The sequence below is a fragment of the Bos grunniens genome, chromosome 10 (genome assembly GCF_055505025.1).
Source record: "Bos grunniens cultivar Pamir isolate PY7600 chromosome 10, Bosgru_T2T1.0, whole genome shotgun sequence".
Lineage (NCBI taxonomy): Eukaryota > Metazoa > Chordata > Mammalia > Artiodactyla > Bovidae > Bos > Bos grunniens.
Window position 1 is genome coordinate 85,645,267 of NC_141174.1, and position 16,380 is coordinate 85,661,646.

At 48.5% G+C, this 16,380-nt stretch overlaps 1 long non-coding RNA gene across 5 annotated transcripts in view; it reads right to left on the reverse strand.

Annotated features, from left to right (window-relative positions):
- The window catches only part of LOC147365252 (uncharacterized), a 147,666-nt gene that overhangs the window by 1,954 nt on the left and 129,332 nt on the right, over positions 1–16,380 (reverse strand). For 2 of the 5 annotated variants that reach the window (XR_015135307.1, XR_015135308.1), the window contains exons 4-5: positions 11,516–13,828; positions 7,546–11,196 (exon numbers count right to left, since the gene is read on the reverse strand). This is a non-coding gene — a long non-coding RNA (uncharacterized LOC147365252). The remainder of the gene's footprint in view (positions 1–7,545; positions 11,197–11,515; positions 13,829–16,380) is intronic. The other 3 variants (XR_015135311.1, XR_015135309.1, XR_015135310.1) reach the window with 3 other exon arrangements.

Genomic DNA, 16,380 nt, shown 5'->3' on the forward strand with positions numbered 1-16,380 from the left:
ATAGTCAATTCAAATCCAGTCCTCCAAGAGAAGTGATTGGCCTAAGACCACCTGGTCTAGAAGTCGAGTTTTCTGGCTCAGTCCAGAGCTCTTTCCACTATTCCTCACATATCTGAAAGCCCAGACATGTGTAGGGGCAAGAGAGGGAGGTGGTCAACCAACAACATCCAGAGAGACAGTTATGCTGAAAGAGCTACATCAGAGAAACATCTAATTAACTGTTCATAGCAGGTTTTCTTCCCCTGGTGATCGATGCCTATTCTCCCTTCTCTTGCTAATACCTCCCCTCACTCATCCTAATGTGATCAGTTATTCCCAGAAATAAATTATGCACACAATGTACAGTCTATTAGGTAATCAGTGGGACGCTGGCCCAGCAGCCAGAAGGCAAGACAGGCTGTCTGGAGCGACAGCCAATGGAAGGGGCAGTGGAGACCCAGTGGGTGGAAATCTCTTAAGTGGAAAACCCTCCAACAAGGAAACCGGGCTTTCAGACATGAACTTTCAGGCCAGACTTGAAAACAACTGGAAGCACCAGTACAGCTCGATTCAGGCTACAGTTCCCCAGGCCAGCCACCTCTCCAAGACCTCCTATCTCCCACACCTCCAATCCCTGCAGGAGTTCTGTTTCTGATCCAGCTGACACTACAGCCAGCTTCTCAGATCTTGGTGTGGTCGTGGATCACCGGGAATACCATCAAGATGGAGGTTCTGATTCGAGGGTCCTAGATGGGGTGGGGTGGGGGGACTGAAACTGCACTTCCTGACAAGCTCCCAGATGATACCAATGCTGCTGGTCTGAGCAAGAAGGGCCTAGAGATGAGTGTCGGCTGAGCTGGGTGGTCAGCTAAGTCCCAACCACCAAGTGTTCACTGCTTGGTCCTTTCCCAGGCCAGTCTCTTTGAATGTGCTGTTTCCTCTGCCTACAGTTCCTCCTTTCTGCTTAGAAAATTCCTGTTTGCTATTGACATTCTGGATTGGGCCATGTCTCACCCCTAAAATCTTCAGTGACCCCCTCCTGCTTCAAGTAGACTTAGGGGAGATGATACTTTCCTATACATCAATACTTCACTCTTTTGTGACAGTAGTTCATCTGTCACTCAAAGGCCTGGGAACTCTGAAAACTGCACGGACTCTGCTAGCCACCAGGCACCACAGGGCCTGAGAACTTCTGAGAGATCTCTCAGAGAGTTTAATACCCAAAACAAAATTGGATTGGATCCAAGACCTGAAGGGAAAACTTTGCAATAGAAACGAATAATGAAAACAATAGAAAAGTTTAACGAAACATCTACCAAACAAAACATTACATCAACCTCATTAATGGTTTCATTGAGTATTCATAAAAATTTTGTTATATTTGACAACGATGTGTAGGTTAGATTTTCTCACTTTGCAAGAATTCTTGAGTACCTCGATCATTGCTGAGAAATCAAAGCCAAGTGTAAATTGAATGAATTACTGTGGCCAAATAATTTCAAAAGCAAGATTAGAAAAATAATTTTTTTAAACATAAAAAAATATACTTAATACAGAATATGGGTGAACTTCAGCAAGTTTGATATGTTCAGGAACTTACCAAACATACTTCCAAAACATGTGTTTAGGGCTTAAGTGTCTGAAAACCATCTTGATGTCTGGCCAAGGGGAAGCACACAAGGGATTTCTCCCAAATGAATGGGCGAATAGATGGGAACCCAAAGTGAATCTGAAAAGTGCAGAGGGGGGAGGAAGGGAAGAAAAGCAGGCAAAACATAAAATGTAAGCCGAAGTTTTGAGAACAACAAAGCCAGTCCTCCTTAGCAAGCCATCCACTAAGGCCCAACTGGCTGGCAGATAGATGATAATCGCCCCCTACTGGCTGGAGGAGTCCTGTACTGCCCACAGACGCTGGCTTCATTTATTTGTCATTGCTGCCTTTCCAATGCCGAAAACATCAAAGCCCCTTGGAATTGCCTCAAAGAAAGAAAGCAGTGGTCCCCGAGGATCAAGACGCTGCCTCTCCTCTGGGAAGGGGGCTCAAGGGGTGCTTTATAACTGACTGTGTGTCAGACATTCTGAATGGATCCAAACCCATCTTGAACCGATTTTTACCTTCCTCCTGAACCACCTCTTGGTTAATGTGTTCCATATGTTTCTTTCTCTGAAGGAAAATAGGCTTACTTTTATTTCAAAGGGCATCATTGAAAAGTCACGGGGGGACTGGACTTTGTTCTAAGACAAGCAATACTTGGGAAGTTCTTCTAAGGAAGCAATCAGAGATAAACAGAAAGATTTATATGCAAGATGTTCACTGCAGCATTATTTATAAGAGGGAAAGATTGGAAACAGTCTAAATGCCCAGCAACAAGGGGGTCGTTAGATAAATCATGATCTACCTACACAATGGAAGATGCCACAGCCATTAAAATTCATTTTTGAAGAGTCTGTTATAGAAACAGCCAACCTTTAGCAAGCCCTTCCTAGGTACCACGTGGAGGTATCTTGGTATTGTATGTTTCAACTTCTCACAGCCCTATGCCAAAAGCAATCTTTGTAATTTCCCCATTTGATGCACAGGGACACTGAGGCACAGACAAGCCCAGGTCACACAGGTAGAGATGAGCACTGAACTGGCACCTCTGAGATGCACTGTCACGCACGGCAGGATGCTGCCTCTCTCTAACAGAGGTTCATTGAGATTCTGAACCTGGGTAGTGGGAGATGTGTGTGTGTGCTAAATTGCTTCAGTCTTGTCCAACTGTTTGTGAACCTATGGACTGTAGCCCCCCAGGCTCCTCTGTCCTCGGGATTCTCCAGGCAAGAATACTGGAGTGGGTTGCCATGTCTACCTCCAGGGGAGCTTCCCGACCCAGGGATCGAACCCACATCTCTTAGGTCTCCTGCATTGGCAGGTGGGTTCTTAACCACTAGCGCCCCCTAGGAAGTCCAGGGAGTAGGAGAGGGAGAGGCCTATTCTTTCCCAGGTCCACAGCAAGCTATCATGAAGAAGGGCAGATGGGAGCTGCCTGGGAAGTGATGACATCTTGGCCAAGCTGTCCTCAAAAGAGGAGGAGTAAATTCCCAGAGCTGGCAAGACTTGGGGTCCTTTCAGAAAATCCTGGGGAGGCAGGGATGGCTAGCACATCAAATGCATTATAATTGTCCACTGAAAACCAACAAAGAAACTGCAAGGGACTGGGCTGAGGTCCTACTCTGGGTGTCAAAGCAGAGTCAATAGTCCCTGAAATGATTAACAGCCTTGAGTCCATCCAGACACCATGCTGAGAGCTTTCTTCTAGAAGCCCATTAAATCCTCAAGCTACAGCCTCTCTTTGGGCTTTCATTGTTCCCATTTCACAGATGAGAAAACAGAGACATGGCAGGCTTAAGTAAATTGCCTGAGATCTTAACTGGTAGGTAACAGTGGCTGGAGCAGAACCTGGTGATGCAGAGGCCAGAGGCCACTGGCTTAACTGCTTTGTGACATCCTCTCCTGGGAGGTGGGCTGTCAGCGCGGAAACAGGAGCCCACGTTCACCCCCCAGCAGCCACTGCTGTTTTCTGTCCCATTGGCTACAGCTGCCCTCCCTGGCTTTTCAAGGAAACCCTTCTCCACAAAAATGATTGTAGATCCTCTTGATTTAGGAGAACTCACAGGAAGCCAGCTTCTGGCAACAGGTAAGAAGGGGAAATGGGAAAGCATCCTCATATTCGGGGAAAACAATCAAATGGCTTCTGGTCCAAGAGCATGGTGAAACCTAGAGGCATCTGAAGCAAAGGAACTCTCCAGTCCCCACTCCCGCAGAAGTCCCGGGCCCCTCCTCAGCCCCAGGCTGCTGGCCACTCACTGGTTAGCCTCCAGTCCAAGCCGCTCAGCTTCCTCCAAAAGCTGCCCTTCCCACAGCATCCCTGGGCTCTGAATGTGCTCTCCAGGCCTGCAGCAGAGGAGTTCAGCCCCCACCCCAAAGACCAGCTCCCCCAGAATCTTTCTAAGTTGATCCACTTCAGTAGCAAACATGACCATATTCCTGAGTTTTACTTTCCCTGTCTCTGTCTCTCTTTCTGAAGAGGTAAATTGAAGTCTCTGTGGATTCCAGCCACTGTGTATCTTGAGGGCACCCTTCCCAAATGCCCTTTGACTGACATTACTGAATGTGGGGCTTCCCGCATAGCTCAGTTGCTAAAGAATCCGCCTGCAGTGTAGGAATCTGCCTGCAATGCAGGAGACCTGGGTTTGATTCCTGGGTTGGGAAGATTCCCTGGAGAAGGAAATGGCAACCCACTCCAGTATCCTTGCCTGGGAAATCCCATGGACAGAGGAACTTGGCAGGCCACAGTCCATGGGATCAGAAGAGTCAGACATGACTTAACAACAAACCACCACCAGTCTCCAAGGTAAGGGTCTACAGAGAATAGACAACCTTTAAGGGCTAATCCAGGGCCAGTACCCCTCTCCTAAGAACCACCCCCAACACCCCCATGGGGGGCAGGTCTCTGGGGCCATGCTGCCAGGAGATATCCCCTTTGGGGGCATTATCCCGAGGTCCCCAGACTGCTGCCTGATCTCAGCCAATCAGACACTCCCCTGGGAGTTTAGAACCCAGATCCTCCCCTCCACCTCTATGGGACACTGGGCAGTGGGAAACAGGAGCTGGGGCAGCTCTGTGGTCCTGCTAACAGAGGAAGCTGGCTGGAAATGGAAAGAAAAAAGAGGAAGAGAAGCTTGGGGGAGTGAGGCGGGAAAGATACAGACATGACTTTGCAGTTCCTGATTCTAGTTCCTCAGTGGCAGGGATGAATTTTTCACCCTTGGGTTTTTTTGGAAATATGGGCATATCCTTCCCATGAAGTCATCAATTTCCTTAAGAAAACAGTAGTCCTTTGCAGCCAAGGGGCCCCAGCTAGACCATCAGGATTCGAGGAGAGTTTCCTCAGAGCGAATGAGATGATTGGATGGCATCACTGACTCAATGGACACGAGTTTGAGCAAACTCTGGGAGATAGTGAAGGACAGGGAAGCCTTGTATGCTGCAGTCCGTGGGGGTCACAAAGACTCAGACATAACTTAGTGACTGAACAACAATAAGAATCCTCCCAGAGGGCTGCTCTGAAGATCCCGCCCTGCGAGGGAGTTCTCAGGGACCTGGGCCCCACCCTCTGTGGATCAAGGGTGGGTTGTGTGGGGAAGAGCAGAATCTGTGTGGTGCTCATGCTAGGCCCCATCTAGACATTCTGGCGTCTAGGGCTTCTGCAACCTGCCTCCCCTCGGCCCACTCACAACTGCCTTACTGGTGGCAGAGCCTAAGCAATCCTTTCCCTTGTGCCTCATTCTCAAACGCTCCCTGCTGCATATGGGATAAAGTCCAAGTTCCCTGACACAGCGTTCATGTCCACTTCCTGCAGCCCCATCACCCACACCACCCCACCCCCCATTTTCTACTTCGTGTCTTGGTTTTCACCTCCATGCCTTTGCCGATTCTGTTCCCTCTGCCTGGACTTTCCTGTGCTTCCTTCTTTGCTGTGCTCATCTCCTCTTGACTTTCAGGAAGGCCACTAATTCCGCACACATCGCTTCCAGGAAAACTAACTTCACAGGCTGGGCTGAGGGCTCATCCCCTGCCCTCCCATATTTCCTGATCTTGCTTAATTTATCAAAACTCAGACCAGATTTTCCTTCCTTGATTTCTAAGAAAAGACTGTGGGCTCTGCAACGGCTAGGATCACAACTTATTCTCTGGGTCTCTCCAGTGCCAGATTCAGTGTCAACTGGCCTCTGTCCACCCACCCATGCCACCTTCTGGCTATTCCTTCCAACCAAGGACATAGATTCCCAAGAGAATGCTCGTCACCTATCCCTGTTTTAGAGACGACAGCCCTGAGGTTCAGAGGGGCGAGGTTCACTGATGCCCTGGTGCACACGAGTTTCACACTTCCGTGCCTCCGTGCATGCTGTTTCTTCTGCCCTGGTTCCCTGTGAGGACTCAGTTCCTCATTCTGCCTTCTTCATCAAGATCCACCTCCATGTCCCCCTTCACCTGAAGCTTTCCAGGAGCCTTCCTGGACTTGTTGCCTGTGGCCTCCTGCCTCATGCCCACAGAACACCTCCGTCTGTCTGTGACAGTCCCTGGCTGCCACACTGGGCTTCAGACCCACCCACTTGCTCATGTCTCTCCCTAGTATACAGTGATCACTAGATTATTCAGCTCCTCACCAAAATCTGGCGTATACTAGGTGCATAATTAAAGTGTGTTGACGGGAGAAGGAGGGAAGATGATGTTTGTAAAGCGTTTCAATTGAGAAAGCCTAAGACCTAACTGCCGGAGAAGGCGATGGCACCCCACTCCAGTACTCTTGCCTGGAAAATCCCATGGATGGAGGAGCCTGGTAGGCTGCAGACCATGGGGTCACTAAGAGTGGGACACGACGGAGTGACTTCACTTTCACTTTCCACTTTCATGCATTGGAGAAGGACATGGCAACCCACTCCAGTGTTCTTGCCTGGAGAAGCCCAGGGACAGGGGAGCCTGGTGGGCTGCCGTCTATGGGGTTGCACAGAGTCGGACACGACTGAAGCGACTTAGCAGCAGCAGCAGCAAGACCTAACTGCACCTGGTTCCTCTACAGCTTCTAACAAAGGGCTGTGGCCAGATGAGAGAATCAGCAAGCATTTCTAACCAAATTCTACACACCATAACTTTCTTCTGTGTTTGTGATGTTTTGAAAGCACTTTTGCACACACTGACTTAATTTTTATAATCATCATGAGGGAGCTGTATATTTTAATTTGCATATGGAAGAGCCACTAGAATCGGCCTGTAATCCCAAGCCTTACCCACAACATGTACCATGTCTAAGGTCAGAGACCGGCTGCCCAGATATGTCCACATATGTGCTGCTGTGTCTGTATCCTTGTCCACTCGTGGTCCATGCACAGCATAGTTACATGATGCGTCCAGATACAGGGAATCCTTGACCAAGAAGTGGTCCTTTTCTTGTAAGCTCAATGCCCTGGCCCCAATAAGAAGACTCAGCCACCCTCTACCTTGTAATCCTGTCCTGCAATTTCCTCCCCTCCCTAACCTCCCACCATAAAGAAGGTCCCATGCCTTCTGTGTCCCCCAGGGCACAGTGCCAGCCCATCTCAGATGTCAGCTGGTGGGTACAGCCAACCCCATATCCCGTTTTGCCTTACTTCTTAATTAAGCCTCCACAGTGCAGCTCAAGCTGTACCCCAGTCCCTCCAGTTTCCATAAGCATATCCATGCAGCTGAGCCACCCTGGTCAATAACATCAGACTCCTGCCCCTGATAGCTCCTGCAGCGAAGACTGGGTCCTGGGGAGGACCAGCCTTTGCTGGGGTCAGTATCTGGGCTAGGGCAGCATGGCAGATTGGCATGAAGGAGTGAGACCCAGAGGAGTGCAGACACCTCCTGGGGTGCCCTCTCCTAGATCAAGCCCAGCTTCCCCGCCCCTCACCCCACCTCCTCACTGAGCAAAGAAACAGTAATGACCAAAGCACCCAACCATGTAGACTTTTCTGCATCTTGCCTTGGAACTTCCTGACCTCGGAGTTACTCTTCCAGACGATGACGGTGTAACATGACAAGCCCAGAAGTCGTCACCCCACCACTGCCTCCAGTCCTCCCTGCATTTCAGAGGCCAACCTTCGGTCAACTGTCTCTTCTTTCAAGAGAGAAACCAGAGCAGCTGCCAGCAGAGGGGGAGGGACCGTTGAGGCCTGGGTTTGAAGCCTGGCTTTGCCCACAGAGGGCTGTGCTTCCTGGTTCAAGTGGCCCCATTCTTCTGGGCTGCAGGTGCTCCCCTCACAGGAGGGCGACGGCTGCCTTGAGCCACCCGTTTCCTCTTTCCTTCTAGTCCCACTATAAGCATAAACCACAGTCCTGGGTTAGCAATAAAGCTCAACACACAGACAGAAAAGGTTCCTCCCTTTCTGCAAAAATAACAAAACAACAAAAACAGCAGTGTTTCTACTTAGTGAGTGCCTACTCTGTGCCAGGCATGTTTACATACACAATCTCATAACAATCGTCACAGCAAGGTGAGAAGGTGGAATGTCCCCATTTTAAAGATGGAAAGTAAGTGCGGAAAAATTCTGTCTTCTTCATGGACAGATGCACAGCAGCTGATAAGGGACAGAGATTTCAAACTGAGCCATCTGTCTGCAGAAACAAGACACTTTGAAACTCAACTTTTTTTTCTGTATCAATCTGACCAGCTCAGCTTTCCCTTCTCCATGGAACATTTAAAAACTGTGATCACATACTTGGACACAAGAAAAAGAAATTTTTTTTGAATTTAAAATTGGAGGTTTTAACAGGCCACAGTCAATTACTATAATCCAAAAATTTTAAATACAAAACATAATGTGGCTGAAAATATTCTTAACTACTTGGAAATTAATAAACATTCTTCTAGATACCCCATGGGTCAAAAGAAACATTAAAACTGAAATTAAAAATCATCTAAAAAGAGATGAAAAGTGGAACATTTTATTTCCAAAAACCTATGAGATCTGGAAAAAAAGCTCAGCTCCAGGGGAATATGTACAAACCGGAAGACACGTCATAAGAAATGAGAAAAGCAAACAGAAAAAGCAAGTTCGAAATGGGAGTTAATCAATAGCTGAAATTAATAACATGGAAAATAAGAGAAAAGAAAATACACAGATTCCACAAAATCAAAATTGGCTGAAGAGACTAACAGGATTGCAGGGCTGGGTGAAGGGCCCAGTTCTGCAGGTATGTCCGTCAGGCCAGGCCCCACTGGTCAGCGACGTGGCCCCTGCCCCTGGGCTCCTGACCCCTGGGCTAGTGGCTGCCTTCCACCTGGACATCACATTCAGTCTGTGGCGATCTGACTGCCCACCAGAGGCTCCTTGGACTGGAGACTTCAGCATTTCCTCTCAGAAATAAAACCCTTCCATCAGGGCTTATTAGGCAAGCGAGTCAGTTTTGTGTTTTCAGCAATGAAAGCTGCTGTGGTTTTGTTTTCTCTCTGTTGCCAGGAGTCGAGAGGAAGTCTGTGGTTAGACATCTTCGGGTGGAGACGTATACAAACACAGTGGCTAGAAATGAGCTCCCCGGATTCAGTTCTCCCAGCCCGGTCAACAGGACTCATGAAACTGAGCAAATGAGAAGAAGGACGGGTGGAGGGAGGGGGCCCTGAACCTCTATCCCTCGGCCCCCTAGACCTGCAGTGGCATTCACGCTTCTGCTTGCTCAGCATTCACCCAGCCTGACTCTGTTTCCCATTCTGACATTAGGATACTGCATTTCATTATTTCCTCAAAGGATTTACTGATTTGCCTTCACCCCAACCCAGCGACTGAATGTTAAAGGATCCCGTGAATTCAGCACCCATGGCAGTAGCAAAGCTATAACAGGCACTACTGTCGGCTTCCATCCATCATGGATTCTGGCTTCTCCTTTTCCTTTCAAACCCTGGATTTGATCAGAGTGATGGTGTGCCTGGCCACAAATCCTCACATCCCCAGGCTCCTGTGTATAGAAGCTGGCCTTTTGATTACAGTTTTGGCCAGTGAGTTATAGCATTTCTAAGAAAATGCTTACACTCCCACTATAGGCACCAACTCTTTCTCCTTCCCCTTCTTTTTCCTGCTTGGAACTTGAACATGAGGCCTGGGGGTGCAGTAGCCACCTTGTGCTTACAAGGTAACTGCATGAGGATGAAGTTAGAACAGAAAAACAGAAAGAAGCCACGCCCTCCATGGCATTATTTGCCTTCTGCCCTGCCCTATACGACTCACCAGGAACTTCTTATTTCATGAGAAAAAGAAAGCTTTGGCTGGTAAAACCCCTGGAGCTGTCTGTTCTGTTACTTGCAGTTGAAGCATTGTTACTTGAAATGAGAGCTTCAGCTTTCATAGGGTTGTCCAAACATTTTCATCCCATCCTCTACTGGGTCCTCACAGACATCCTTTAAGGTGGATATCAATGTCTTTCCTCCCATTTTCAGATGAGCAAGCTGAGGTGGGTCAAAGAGTTGAGGCCTCCACTCCATCATTCTATCCCCTGGTCCCTGGCTTTTCCCCAGAAAACCCCTCTTGCCTAGAAGCAGTTCAGAGCTTTCCCCTCCCTGTAACACCTCCCCCTACACAAGCGTGCAGGCTGAAAGTGAAAGCTCCTCAGGGACCAAGGAGCGTGTGAACTGATTTCAGCCCTAGCTTCTAGTGCCCAGAATAGATGTGCTCTTTTGTTTTAAAATTCATCACTTGGAGTCAAAGGATCTGAGTTCAAGTCTGACATCTCATCCTCATTTGCTACATGATCTTGGGGGGGGATAAATCTCTGAAAATCTCCCTGACCATCTGTACAATGAAAATGGCAGCACTTCTTCTCCTGAGGCTACACTAATACAGTCACAGATATACGATCATGTATGGTACAGGATAATCAGCTCGGAGATAGTCATCTGTGAGCACTCAGGATGTCAGGGAAAATGCTTTGCGCATGATAAGACACCAGTGTCCCCATTATGGGGCTGTTATCACGATGGCTTTGGTCTGTCTCAAGGCTCCGACTCCACCCACGGCTTGGCCTTCCTCGCAGCTGACGTGTAGATTACAGATATGCTTCACCGGCCTTCGGGACCACTCACCCCTCCCTGTTTGTCAACCTTAGAGTTGAGAATGCTGATCTCATGAGGCTCGATCTTTAAGAATGGATAATGTCAGAGTTCTGATACTTACTTGCTTGTTAAGCCAGGCTATTGCTATCTGATTTCATAAGTTTTTTACTTTCTTAGTGTCCAAAACATATCTATACATCCCCTTTAGAAAAAATAAAAAAAGAATTAGACTCTATGTTGGGGACTCTCAGAGTTGGATGGGATTTGAAAGTCATCTGGTCCATCCTGTGCCTCCAAACCCAACCTCTCCCCATTCAGGGCTGACACCCCCTCTTCATGCTCCCCTCTCATCAAACCCAATGGACACAGAACTTCCACTTGCTCACATCAGAGGCAAGTTTACCACCCCCAAGGCAGTCCATTTCACCTCCTAACATCCTCTATTCGAATTCTTCCTCCAACAGGCACTCCTTGGCAGACATGAGGATGTGTTCTTGACAAACCTGTAATCCTGTGCATGCTTGACTGTGTGGGATGGTGACTGGCAGAGTCGGTGGGGGACGAGGAGCCCATGTGAGGTGTTACCAAACAGGAAGCGCCATCTGTGCTGGGTGATGACAGTAAGAAAAAGTGTTAATCAGCTGCCCTGGGGGGCTCCAGAGACAGCTTCTTGTTTCAGCTACATGACAGACCTCAAGAGTGGCAATCACTCCGTTCATTCTGATGTTCTGGGTATTCACGGGGCTAGGCTGGACCATGCTGCAGTAACAGCATTGAGCTCTCAGGGGCTTAATACAATGCAAGTTTATTTCTTGCTTCTGTAAAGTGCAATGTGAGTTGGGAGAATTGTCCCCATTTTGCATGCCATCTGGAACAGAGGGCTTCCAAAGTCAGCACAGCCAAGGGGGAATGAGGAGGAGGCATACCAGCTCTTAACTGCCTGGGTCTCAGGCTCTCAGTCAACAGGAGCCACAGGGCCCCCACCTGGCTGCAGAGAGGGCTGTGGGGAGGGCAGCAGAACCCTGTAGTGTGGGTGAATGCTGTCTCTGCCAGCACATCGAAGGTTATGCCATCAAAGAAACGAGAGTCAGCTCTAAAAAAAAAAAAAAAAAGGAGCCCAGTGAGGTGTAATGGGAAGGAAATACACAAGGTGACGGGAGGGGGGACATTATGGGTGAAGAAGGGCCTCTGCTGACTGCTGTTCATGCAAGTAGCTATCACATGGCAATCTGTGGTGGGTTCATGTGCATGGGTGGCCAGGCTCTTCCACCCACGGTGACCATATGCTAACGCAATGAGGACAAGCTTCAGACATAGAGTGTACCCAGCCTCTCTACCACCTCCCATTGCTACTTCTCCCATTAAAAATGTAGTTCTTGCCTGCTCTGCTTCTCATCCAGCCCCCTAAGAAGAGTTTGAGCTTGGCCATCCCAGATCCTGGGAGAATAGGGATGGACAGACAGCACTGGAGAGACTGAGCTGGGGATGGGGGGAGTAGCTTGATTTGTTCTATTGTTTGCTTGTTTTTAGAATCTTATGAGGTTTAGTCATTCTGATGCTGTCTTTGGGTTCTGTGGAGGCATTTTACTCTGAGAACCTACTCCAACCATCTCAGACGAGTCTAAATTATGTAAGCCCTTTCACTGATCTGAAGCACATGTCAAAAATGCTCAGGTTGGGTACTACCTACTACAGAGACCCAGTGACAATATCACTGGAAAGTACAGAAGGAGGATCCCAGAGATTCAATCTGATTCATCTGAAATCTCACCTTAAGTCTGAATGTACACTAGCAAATGCACCTTTGGTTCTTGTAATGTTTCCAGATGAAGCCATCTCTGAGACTTAGAAAAATTTTTTGAATCAGTTCTGGAGCCCTTGTTTGTGGTGAGAAATTGGGGTCAGCAACAGAATGGAAAGAAAACCAACAAAGAATGAAGAGGAAGGGAGACGGAGGGACTAGCAAAAGGAGACACAGAGGTTAAGTCCATCTAGTATATACAAGGGAGATGTGGAAGGACAAAGGAAAGGTGGCCTGTTGGGTGGATTGATGTCAAGAGGATTTGGGATGCTTTGGTAAAGTGCAAGGTTCTAGAGATTTGAAGCCCAAGGTAATTAGAGAAGCAAAAGGAGGCCTCATCCTTTTTTCATGTCTTTGAGAGATCTGTGTGAAAGGCTGAAATCTCTTCCTTTCATTTCCTTGCTGGACTGTGCTTCTTTGAATGTGACAGTGTAGAGACTCGGTCACAAGGAATCCCTGCATTTACTCAGGGTACATTAATTTAAGCATAAAAACATAGGAAGTAGCTTATTCCCAAGTCAGGTAAGGCAAATGCAGAAAAATGAAGAAGGGGTTATAGTTGCTCAGAAATATATTATTAGCACACTTTGGACAAAGGATGAGAGGGATGCAGCAATAGCCAACAGCCCCCTCCCACCCCAGCCACCAGCAGATAGTCGGTGCCCCTTTCCCACTGAGGTTTCCAGGACTGCATTTCCTGCATGCACCCTGATTTAAGAGTCTCTCCTCCCTCCCCGTTCATTGCCCTCCACTTGCTGCAGCTACAGTGACATTAGCTTTGCAGGCTGCCACCTCCCACTGTTGACTCATAAAGACTTCCTGTCAACTAAAAACCCAACATCTTTCACTTGTGCTGTTGACCCAGGTATCCCACATCCTGTATGTGTCCGGTGGGTATTCTGAACCCCAGTGTGAACAGAGGTCTCAGGCTGTTAAGCTTGGTAGGCACTCAGCGTAGCCCAGTGTTCATTTCAGCCCTATTGAGGCCTTTTTGGGTCCTGCCTCTCACCTTCCCTGTATTGCCCACCCCTTCCACCTTCTCACAAGCCCCTAGTCACAAGGCAGTTCAGCCCCGTGGGTGACTCAGTGCCCCAGCCTTTGGAGTCAGACCCATCTGGGACCCAGATCTTAGTACATCAATGGCTATAGGACTCACCCTCTCCTGGTCTATAAAGGAGTAATTCGACCTTTCTTACCGAAATGTTATGGGGAGTAAATAATCTATGTAAAATACTTACAGAGCTTGTTGATACTTAAAAGATTCACAATAAATGTTCATCCTCTCCCTATAGCTGTAATTCCAGCATAGCCACTGGTAAAAGTGTTGAACAAGATGTGCTCAAAGATAGAGCCCCTTGACACGCTCCCATCTAGGCTGGTCAGCCAGGTATTCATGATGTAGCTGTATTCATTCATTCCATTTCCACAGGTGGATACACTGTGGGAAAGAAGGCAAAGTCTGCATGTTTTGAAAATAAAACCTAAGATCTCTGAGGCATTTCCTGTCACTAGCATAGGACCCTCAAGAGCTTCCCAGGTGGTGCTAGTGGTAAAGAATCCAGCTGCCCATGCAGGAGATGTAAGAGATGGGTTCGATCCCTGGGTGGGGAAGATCTGCTGGAGGAGGCTATGGCAACCCACTCCAATATTCTTGCCTGGAGAATCCCATGGACAGAGGAGCCTGGCGGGCTACAGTCCACAGGGTCACAAAGAGTCAGACATGACTGAGGTGACTGAGCATGCACATACACACAGCTCTTCCTAAATCTTCAACCACCCTCCCGGCCCACCTCCCTCTCTGCCTTATTTCTCCAAAACGTTAGGTTCTCTTTCATTCTAATTTTTACCCCACCTTTCCAGGGCACAGCATAATGAAAAATGCCACTGGCCATCAGGAGACCTGATTTTGAGTCCCCCCAGTTCACAATCTGGCTATCAAGTCACTCACACACACTGTAACCCAGTTTCCTCGCTTTTAAAATGAGAGGGTCAAATTAGACATCAATAGCATCAACCTCCACTGGTTGCATGCCTGCTCTGTTCCAGGCAAGTCAGAAATGTCATTTATTTACACAAGTTCAATACCCTCAAGGAGACATCATGGTATCCCAGGGAGCAGACGCCATGCCGCAGGCGTGGGCTGTGAACTAAGGCTGTGCAGCTTTATCGCCCCTACTCTCCATGCAGCTACATTTTGGTCTAAGATAAGTAACTTAACCTCCCCATGCCTCAGCTTCCCCTCTGCAAACAAAGGTGGTTGCAAAGATTAAACCAGATCTCCACATGGGGTCTTTAGGGGCAGCCCTGCGTGAGTGAGTACCCCAGAGGATGCTCACATCAGGGGCCTTCTCAAGGCTAGCCAGCTAAGGCCTGTGCAGCCTCAAGGTTGTGCCCAGTCTCCTACAGAACACCATCTCCTTACATGACTTCAGAGAGCCCCCCACGAGCAGCTCTGGCCTTGATTGGAGTGGTAGGCTGACGGTCGGGTGCCCAGGAGGAGAGGATGTCAGGGTAGAGGCTAGAGATCCTGGAAGCTAAAGCTTCCCTCGTGCACGGTAGACCACCAAGACCCCAGCAGGCATGCCCACATGCCCGCCTCTTGCACACACTCATACCCTCACCACTGGAGTTGTATTCTCAGCTCTGCCAGCTCCAAGGCCCCATCCAAAACCCCAGAGCTGCTACAAACAAAGCTTTGAGCCAAGGATCCTGTCAACACACCTACCTGGGGCCCCAGCTGCTGCCAGATTCTGTGAAGGACACATGGGAAAATTCTCTTCAATGTCATATTTGTTGAGCACCTGCTATGTGCCAGGCCCTATGCAAGGCACTATGCACTCAAAGACAAACAACCCAAGGTCATCAGACTCATGCATAAGTCTGGCTCATGGCAATGTGGAAGACCTGGGATCAATCCCTGGAGAAGGGAATGGCCACCCACTCCAGTATGCTTGCCTGGAGAATTCCACGGACAGAGGAGCCTGGTGGGCTACAGTCCATGGGGTTGCAAAGAGTCGGACATGGCTGAGCGACTTTCACTTCACTTCACAAAGCAAAGAATACAGACCAAAAAATGAGTTCAGAAATTTTCATCAGTACAGGGGATATGAGCAGAGTTTTAGAGTCCTTAAGTGTCCTCACTGTGGGGACAGGGTGGGGATCAGGTTTCCCAGGAGGGAGAAGCAGCTTCAGACATGCATGGGAGTAAGAGACGCTGGGCCGACCTCCAGCTGGCTGGTGGGTGGGGAGGGCAAAGATGAGAGTTGAGGCCGGGGAGATAAGACAGGGGCTTGGCCTTGTCTTATGTCAATGGGTAGACACTGAAGGACATTAAATAAGAATAGAGGGAGCACAGGGAGAGTTTTGAATTAGATGCCTGGGAAGACTTTCTGGAGGAGGTGGTTTCTGAGCTGGCCCTTAAGTAATGGTCAGGACTTTGGGAGGTAGAGATGGAAAGGAAGGCCTTCCAGTGTGAAGGCACAGAGGGCATGGAACAGTACATGTAAGGCCATCAGGGGACAGCCAGGGCCAGTAAGGGATAGTGGAGGAGACATCAAAAGAGGTAGCAGTCAGGCTGTAAGTAAGGGCTACTGAAGATCACGGGAGGGAGAGAGCATTTGGGCTGGAAGGCTCAAAGAAAATCTTATGAAGAGAATGAATGAATCACTTATCAGTCAGTCCATGAGTGGGCCTCGATTTGAACCATCAGGTTTAACAGGCTTGAGTGGGTACAGGCTCCATACCAAGCAGACCACCTCTGCCTGACCCACCCCATATCCCTTGGTCCTGCCCTTTCAACATACCCTCTCCAAACCTACCCATCTGGAGTCCCATCTCTTGGAACACTGCTAGGAACCTCACAGTTAAATTTTTGAGCTAATCAAAATCCTAGATTCCATACAACCGAAGCCCTTAATTTTGCACTGGAGAACACAGAAGCCCAGAGATGGGAAGTGACTTATCCAAAGTCACACAGTGACACTTTGCAGT